Genomic DNA, 10,117 nt, shown 5'->3' on the forward strand with positions numbered 1-10,117 from the left:
TTAAGGCCCCCCTCGAGGTGCATTAGCTAAGGAATGAAACAACTGTCTACAAGATGTGACGTGCTTGGAAGCACCACTATCAAAATACCAAGACCGAGCATCATTAGCAGTAAAGAATGCATCAACTTGGGAGTAATCAAAGGAGCAATGGACAGCCCATGCCCAATCATCCTGGAGAGCATGTGCATGTGAGGCATTTGCTGGCTCGTGGGATTCAATTGCATATGAGGCATTAACTGTCAATCCTAGTTTCTTTTTCTCCAAAGCAATGCGTTTCCTGCATTCTGAAATTTCATGCCCGGGCTTGTGACAATAGTTGCATCTTTTCTTCTTTGACTTATCTGCTGTATTTTTAGATGCATTGGAGGAATTGCCACTGTTAGTCGCATATTTAGGCTTGCCCATAGGCTTGGAAGCCTTGCCTTTTCCTGTCTGCTGTGAAGCAAATGCATGATCAGGAATAATAGCTTGCCTATTGGCACGACTTTGCTCTTCCTGCAAAAGCAAAGTGACTACCTGATCAAATGAGTAGTGGTCTAGATTACCCATGGCCACTAATCGAAGGGTTGTAGCAAACCCTTGATATGTATCTGGCAGTCCATTCAATGTGGTACTGACAAGCTGAGAATTTGGCACCACCTCATCAATATTGGCAAGTTGTTCCATGAGATCCTTGACCTTTGTCAGGTATGCATCCATAGAGTCACCTTCATTCATACTGACTTCCTGCAATTGCCTTCTTAAATATGCAACACGTGCCTCATTGCGAATTTGATAAAGAGAAGCCAATTTGTCCCAAGCATCCTTTGCTGTCCTGCAAGACTGGATGTGTGGAATAATGATTCTCTTGCATGATAAAGCAATACAGGAATGTGCATTTGCATCTCTTGCCCCATCTTGTTTGTTCCTGAGTTGGAGGAGGAGCAGCACGGGTGCTAGAGGATAAAGCATCAGGAGGAGTACCCTCTGCAAAGGGACCAGCAGTAGGGGCAGCCACTGAAACATTGGCTGGCCTCATATCAACCCCAGAAACAATATTCCAAAAATGCCTTGCAACAAGAATATGTTTCATAAGATAAGACCACATCGGATAGTTGGTGCCATCCAACTTATCATCTTCACGAAGAATGCCAAATAGATCATGATTATTGCCAGTCATTGCAAATGGGATACCCTGAAAAGAAAAGACCTGAAAATAAAAAAGCCTCAAGGCTATCACTACAAAGAGCTGGCTGTCCAAAAAATGACAGCAAATGTCTGCAAGTGAATGTCCTGCAAATTTCCAGCCCAAATCAAAGGGCAAATGCAAATTTAACCCAAATGTGACTGTGTCAGGCAATGTCCATTGCAAAAAACAGCAAATCTGGCAAAAGCCCCAAATTTAATGAGGGCAAAGAAGCCAAAAAGAGGGCAAATACAGAAAAGCCCCAAATTTTGCTGAGGTTTTGCAAATGTAACCCAATGTCTTGCAATCTGACCCAATGTCCTGCAAATGTGACTCAATGTCCTGCAATCTGAACAAGAAATTGCAAACCAAATCCCAAAGCTCCAATGTCTTGCAAGAAATTGCAACCAAAGGAAGTGAAAAGAACTGAAAGCCCCAAATTTGCCAATGTCCTGCAAAAGCCCCAAAACTACAAATGTATGTAGATGACTACAGTGAGACCCAAAAAGGGTTATAGCAAGTAGGAACCAAGAACCTAATTCACAACCAATGCCAAAACAGGTACGGAACTTGTAGGTAGATTCGCACGTGCGAAACTGTATGTAACACCCGAAGCAAGTACAAGCTGTACGGTCAGCTGTTCTACAAGTACATGTGTATGAAAAGCAGGTACAAGCTGCTGACGGCTGATCTACAGGTATACCTGTATGGAAGATCGTACGAAACAGGTACGGAGCAGATGAACCTGTACGGAGCAGATACGGTGCAAGTACACATGTACGAAATATGTACGACGTATGTACCTTGTACGGAGAAGTTATTGCACATGTACGCATGTACGGTGCATGTACCGTTGTACGATGCATGTACAGTTGTACGACGAATCTACCATTGTAGGGGCTGTTGTACGGAGTAGGTGCGACAGGCAGAGCAACTGTAGGTGCTGTTGTACGGAGGGCACGTGATTTGTATGTTATTTGTACGAGCGTCCGTACAGTCATACAAACTGTACAGTCATACAAACTGTACGGATGGGGGCGCAAATCGAGCTGGGAGCAGGGAGCAATGCAAGTCCGGGGACGAGGGAGCAGGTCCTAGGAGCTCAGATACCACTGTAGGTGCGGTGAGTGTGGAAGCAAGTACAAGAGTCGAGGCTAAAAGGCCGTCACATCAACTAGATTGAAGAAATGAAAGTACAAGGTACATAAAGATAGACCCTAGGACTAAGTGTCCTAGGTGTCACATAGGACTAAATGTCCTATGTGGCATAAAAGGCACTAAAACACTAAAGTGCCTATAACTATGCCTACAAGGCACATCCAGGGCCCATAGGGCATCACTACGACCGGGAGAAGATGGCCTACAAGCACGGCTTATGCTTTGATGCAGGGAAAGACTTCGGGGTTCAAAGGTGGACAGAAGCACGAAGCTAAGAAACATGACACAGATATGAAAACTGGGTTCCGATTTTCCAAAATAGAGAAGGCGGCCAATCGTTAGAAGGCTACGTTTGTTGCAGGGAGGCGACAAAATAATAAAAAGGCATCCGAGTTTTTGAGTAAAGAAGAGCGAAGAACTCTCTTTGAGAAGAAGTGTTTCAAATGCAAAGAACCAGGTCATATATCTCGGGATTACCCACCGTGGAAAGAAGAAAAGGCTAAGACAAGCAAAGGTGATCAGAAGGGGAAGAAACAAAAGACCATGGCTGGGTTGATGCCTGATGTGATCAATGAGCAGCCCCAAGGTGAGGAAACTGAGTTATGCAGAGCTTGGGGTAAGGTTCGGGATCAAACAGCCCTTATTTTTTTTGTTGATCCAAGTGCAAAGGCCAATTTTATTTGTCCCGAGATGGCAGCGAGATTGGGCATTCGAGCTGAGGAGATGGGACCGAGTTGTGAAGCTAGCATGGCTAACCCAGAATTCACTACACGTGTCACACCTATTATAGGGGAGTTGCGCGTACATATCCAGTCTTTTGTGGACAACGAAGATTTTTACATTATGCCACTTGCAGGTTGTGAAGTTTTGTTAGGTATGCCATGGATGCATCGTTGGGATACGGTGATCGAAGCCAAGAAGAGAAAAATTACAGTTTTGCATAAGGGCAAGACCCATGATGCGAAATTAAAAGGGGAGTCTATCCCAATTGTAAATCCTGTAGCTTATGAGAGTCGCATTCTACAGCCAGCTGAGTTGCATTTACAGATTTATGAGAAGAAGATGTTGGCTGTCCTTCATGCTTTATCCACTTGGAAGCATTATTTATTGGGAGCTGATTTTACGGTACGGACGGATCATCAATCTTTGCGCTACTTCTTGACGCAGTCTAAGCTCTCCGAGAAGCACATGAGGTGGGCAAACTTCTTGTCAATGTTTCATTTTCAAATTGTTCATGTTGAGGGCAAGAAGAATGTGGTTGCAGATGCCTTGTCCCAGAAGCCACAAGTTTTAGCTGTGACCATTGCTTATCACAATGAGTTTAATGAAATGAAGGACTTCTATGCCGAAGATGAGCAATTTGCTGAAATCTATGACCAGCTTATTAATGGACAACGGCACGAGCATTATGTGCTTAAGGATGAGTTTATGATGATGCATGGCAGGTTATGTGTAACTAAGTAGCTAAGGCAAAAGGTCGTGAGGGAATGTCATGATCCACCGTACGCAAGACATCCAGGTATTGATGCTACAGTTAAGGCGGTGAAGCATTTCTTTTATTGGCCTACGTTGCGTCGCAATGTTGATGAGTATGTCCCCACATGCCTAACTTGTCAGAAGGTGAAGTATGATCGCAGGAAGACTCTTGGACTGTTACGTCCTTTGCCCATACCCGATGGACGATGGGAGAGCATAGCCATGAATGTTATTTTTGATTTGCCGAGGACACCTACAGGTAATGATGGAATATGGACGATTCAGTAAGCAGGCGCACTTCATTCCTGTACGGAAGAAGATTAGGGCAGATCATATGACGAAGTTGTTCATGCAGAATACCTTCAAGTATCATGGTATGCCAAAGTCCATTGTGAGTGATAGAGACCCGCGCATGACTAGCTTGTTTTGGCGGGGAATGTTTGAGAATATGGGCACTACTCTCCTATTTTCTTCTGCTTTTCATCCATAGACCGATGGGCAATCAGAGGAGGCTAATTCCACAGCTCTAGATTTGCTGAAATGTTATGTTTCAGAGCACCAGTCATAATGGGAGAAGTTCTTACCTTTGGTGGAGTATGCTTACAATAATACGGTACATTCTTCCACAAGTAAGGCTCCATTTGAGATGGTGGAAGGCCGACGTAAGATTCCACCCATCTTGTAGACAAAAGATAAGATTTTTGAGGCTGATAAGTATGTGGAAAGCTTGGACATAGCTTATCAAAAGGTGAAGCAAGCTTTGCAGAAGTCACAGGAGAAGCAAAAAAAGGCAGCAGACAAACACAGGCGTGACGTTGTCATCAAGGAAGGTGATTATGTCTTGCTGCGTTTTCAGAAAGCAAGGCTGAAAAGTACATGGGGTCGTACTCGGCTATTCCCTAAGCTAAGTATGAGGTACTATGGGCCTTTCAAGGTAACTCAAAAGATTAATGATGTAGCATTTCGCTTACAGTTACCTGATCATTGGAAGATTCACACACAATGCTTTCCATGTGGGTCTCCTTAAGCCTTTTCAAGGTGATGTGCCTACGGATTCGCCTTCGGAGATTCAACCAAAGGTGGAAGACATGGATGAGATCCTTGTACCCGAGCAGATCCTAGCACATAGGGAAAGGAAGGTAAAAGGTAAAGTTGTACGACGCTATTTGGTGAAGTTTTGTAACTATTCATCATTGCATGCGAAGTGGATGGAGGAGGACGAGTTGGCAGATACTCCTCAGGTGTTACAGCTTTATCTTGAGGCTTTCCAGTTGGATCCCACTTTACGTGGTACTCATTCAGGTTCAGTAGAGCGCCGCGTGTCTGTAACATTACCTGATGCACAGGGAGGGAGTTAGCGCTTCCATTCTTGTTGTACAAACCCGTATCTTAGAGGACACTTGGTGTTGCATTTTCTTTCACCCGAGGTAATGGTTGCTGACAGTACATTCGCCGTGACGGCCTCTATGATTGGTGTGCTAGCCACTTGGTTTTGATGCATCTTATGCACAATGTATTATGTATTTGTTACCATGGCTATACAGATACATATTCACTGTTGGTTGACCTATTGGCGGCATTGGTACGCTGTCCTTTCAGGTTTGGTTGGTATGTTGGGTCGCTCTCATTTCAGACTTGGTTGATCTATTGATGGCATTGTTGGCTGTCTTTCAGATTTGGTTATTTGGTTATTTTTCTATTTCAGCTTTGGTTATTTCATTTGCTTTTGATTTTTCCATTGCTACTCTTTCTTTTTGTTTTGCTTTGCAGGCAATCAAGGATGTTTGCCTTCTTTCAAGAGGGGAGTCTATCACGAGGACGTGAAATTATGGAACTTTTGATTTGCGACTCCCGTAATTTGCATGTGACTACCTTGAGCCTCTAGGGCGCGAGGGTCCAACCATGGGGCGGGACTCGGGGAATTAAAATTCCTAAGTGGGCCTTTGGAAATAGTGAATGTGCGCCCACTTACTAGGCAATTCATTCCTAGGGCCAAAGTGTGCAACAGGGGGGCCAAAAGAGTGGTGCAATTAAAAATTGCTATTTTTAGCACAGGACTACAAGGAGGCTATAGGCTGTGGCAACCCCCGCTGGGAAGTGTTTGGTTGTCTGATTGCACCAGAGTTCAGCTGTTGAGGGCTTTGTCTTGCAGTTGTTCAGCCGTGTTTGTTGGTTGGGCACTTGGATGTGCGATTGCAAGAGTGGTTCAGACAGTAAATGCTATTGGGATCTCTGTTGCATGCTTTGGTTGGCTGAGGATACAGGATTGCCTAGGGATTGGATGTCGTTCACCGTTTGAAGTTGAGCAGGGAATTACACAGTGGGCTGGACGAGAAGTCTGAGGGCGTTGGTTTGCCTGTGGAGCAACTTCCCAGCGACCTTTGTAATCAGCCTCTTGGCTTCAAATGAATGTTAAATAAATACCGCAAGGGGCGCCAATGTTTGGGGCCAATTGGTGTCTTTGTTTTTTAGTAGGAGCGCTCTAGCTCCCCTGTGATTTGTGGTGTGTTGCAAATTTGCTTGTCTATTTACTGTATATGCTGTATTTATGTGGATCCTACCACCCTTTACGTTGTTGAGGGTGGTTTCACCATGCATCCACTGATAGGCATATATCTGGAAGATCTTCCATAGACATCATCTCCATCTCTCCTCTCCTAGGCTCCTGCTCATTACCTTTTCTATGATTAGCCAATTTCTTCCATTCTCTCTTGAGCTTCGGGCATAAACCAAGCAACTATAAAAGTTACATTGGCTATCCTCCCCTTCAAATCATTCATCAGTGTGTATTCCTCCTGACCTTGACCAATATGCAAATATGAGGTTTTATAATGTTTCCTGGGTTTCCGACTCTTCTTTTTAGGCTGAGGACTGAGATCAAATTCCATATGCTTCCCTTTCTTTGCAGAGGGTCCATTCTCTCCTGTTGCACTCCTTATTCTCTTTGCCACCGGCATGATCTCTGGAATAGTCTCCACACTAATCAGACTGATTGCCTTTCTTTCCCTTATCTTCCCATTTGACTCCACTGGTAGAGGGCTGGTTTAGAACTTTCACTTCCACATTAAAGTCTCCTGACCTATCGTTTGTCTTCTGCATTACAAGATAGACTTCTCCACCTACCCTTGCTGGTTTATCAAAGTGAGGGCCGATATGTCCCCACTCTCCACAGTTCCAGCATTTCACATTACTCATATAACCCCGTCCTCTTCCTGCTCCAGCTGAGCTTCCTTCACCTCCTACCAAAGCATTCCTCTTATTATTCTGTGCAACTCGGCCTCTTCCTCTCCCACTTGTCTCCATCCAATTAAAGCTCAGAGACTTCATCAATTCTACTGCCTCATGCAAATCTTTCTTGAGTGAATCCTCTTGCACAGGAGCAGATACAATCTCCCTCTCTGCATATGCCTTTACCACTTCAGGACTACTAACCAATGTCTTCGGTTCTTCTTGCATGCCTAATTGCCGTAGTCTCTTAACCTTCCACTCCTTTTCTCTGGCCACTCTGACTCCATCTTCAAAGCTATCCAAATTCTTCAGGTCTACCTTTAATCTGAGTGTAGACTTCAGACCTGCTATGACACTATATCTCTTAATCATTTGTGGAGGCACATCTGAAGTAAGGGCTTCACACCATAAACTCCATAATCTACCAAACTGTATGAAGTATTGATTTACTTCCTAATCCTCTTCCTGCCTTGTCTTGCATAACTCCTTCCACACCTCATTTGGGCTCTTTGCCTGTGATAATCTTGCAAGAAAGGCAGTTCTCACCACACCGTACTCAGGATACTTCTGCTGGGGTGAGCAGTTCTGAAAGTAGCAATCTATGTTTGTAGCCAAGCTTTTGCATCTCCCTGCAGACAATAATTCAGAATCTGGAACAAGATTTCTGGAGCTGCTCTATCCTTCATCAGGGCTGTAAACTCCATTTTCTTCAAGAATCTTGTTGCATCTTTATAAGGCATCCCCCAAAATTCAAGAAAATCCTGTGCCATCTTTCTCAGCTCTACAACCACTGCAACTATCTGCACCAGCTTCACTCAGTGTTGTAAACTGAAGTGCACAACTCCTTCGTGGATGCACCAAAATGTGGATTGACAAAAATGATAAAGCCTACCCTGCCTTTACAGCCACCCTCATCCACAATAAAAACTAATGGACAACACAACACCGAGCAAAATGACATTCACTCAAAATCTTCATCCCTACACACATCTACGCTCAATACATCCTCTAGCCACATATCATCAGGAATCCATACAACCTCTGCCCACCCCTCATCACTCACATGTATCACTAGAGTCCAATAATTTCCTTGGACCCCTCAAATGAAAGACCACGTATCCCCGGCCCAAGCTCAAGTGATATAATCATTTTCCACTTTGACTGCAGCAGTAAAAAAATATTTAAGGCCAGCACTCCAGTGGGATCCGTATAGTGGGGGTAGCTTATAGATAGAGAGCAATATCCCAGCAACCAGAGCACGTATCCACAACACTAGGACTCCAAAAAGACTCTTACAGTCAGACTAAGAGAAGACTCTGACATACACAAAACCACATCTCAAAAATGCACAACATGAAGACTATTTATATATGTGTGATTGCCATTGTCCTCCCATGAATCCATGCTCATGTATCCCATGACAAGACCACACTTGAACAGTCCCGGTTTATTGGTCTTCAAGTAGCCAATTGCCTTGTGTACCCAAAATTGTCACCCTGCAATTGAACCCACTTCAAGAGCTATATAAGCACTTAATGGATTTGCTCCTTTGGACTGCATGGACAGCCATCTCCTGCCTATAGTCTCTGTTAACACAAGCAAAGCCTCTTCCATGAACAACTATGAACACCGGGTTTCTGCAATTAGCCAAGCATACACTATGACTTCCAAAACATCACATGGAATTATTCACAGCCATAGTCTCTCCATTTAAAACCCGCCATCCCATCTTCTCTCCCAGCCAAGTCTCTGAGGCAAGCACTCGCACCCACAGCCAAGGCCTATCTCCTCTCATCCCATACAATTGATGACCAGCTAGCCCATGAGCACACTGCAGCACCTGTTTTGCAAGAGACCTTTAATATTCCTGCCTCCGATCACTATCCTCTACATAACCCCGCTGTGCTAATACATGCTGCTCAGCCACACAAGCATGATAACCAGCCTCAGCTTCATGATCTTCTCTACTCTCAAAGAGCACCCGGAGCCCATCTACTCCAAGCCTGCATAGTAGCATCACCCCAGCCAAGTCTCAAGGCTCCCAGCAAGAGCTCACCGCGTCACAGCTTCTCCCTCTCTGTCGCCCAACCCCCAGCATTCCATAACTCTCTCCAAAGCTGCAGTTCACGACCGAAGAGTGAAATAGGACTGGCTAGCAGATCGCGAGAACCATCTCTGCCCTTGCGCAATCATTCCCAGCATCTGTATCCCTCTCTTGTTCACGGAGCACTCAGCGCTCATGGTCCTCCAGCCACGTCCCAAAGCTCTCGTCTCAACCAACTGCCACAGCCTCTCCTACTGCTCACAGTGCATGCTCTCTGTCACCCCAGGTCCTCTCTCCAGCCCGCACAGTTGCAGCAGTCGACACTCTCAGTAGAGCTTACGTACTTCCTCCTTTCTCCTTTACGTGAAGATAGCCAACAGAACAGACTTCCCCTCATCATGTAACTCATGGGCTCATGTCTCCCGTAGTCTAAGAAACTTCCATCTGCTACCCGACTGGAGAGCATAGCTGCGCCATAGCTCCTCCTCCTCACAGAGCACTCAAAGCTCACAACCTCTTGTCTTCTCCTGCTCTCAAAGCACTCAGCCTTTGTAGTAACGATGCCACACCTCTGTCCATCAACTCTCCATCAGAGCAATCGTTCCTTCCCCTCCAGATAATAGCGACCATAACCAAGTCTATCTGCTCTCACACCAACCTCCGTTGACCTTCCAGCAGCATCCAATGTCGCCACAACTGCCTTCTCCACGTACCTCCAGCTCGTCCTCCAGAAGTATCTTCCCTACATCACGTAGCCACGTTTGCATGGGCATGTACTTCTTCGATAAGCCACGTCATACTTGATTAGCCACCTCATGCTTGGCTTTTCACCACTCTCAAAGTTTTTCCAAAAACTTAGGCCAAGGCATTAATGCCCAACCATAGACTTTGTGCACACTAATGCATGCCACAAACACTTAGTATCTAATTGCCCACCGACTATCCACATATGATGAATGCAATCCCTAATTGCCCACCGACTATCCACATATGATGAATACAATCTCGACACAGTGGATTTACAAGACACCCCACAACAAAAAATG

The sequence above is a fragment of the Dipteris shenzhenensis genome, chromosome 23, assembly GCF_047967505.1.
Source record: "Dipteris shenzhenensis isolate YYH24624 ecotype China chromosome 23, Dip_SZ_1.0, whole genome shotgun sequence".
Classification (NCBI taxonomy): domain Eukaryota; kingdom Viridiplantae; phylum Streptophyta; class Polypodiopsida; order Gleicheniales; family Dipteridaceae; genus Dipteris; species Dipteris shenzhenensis.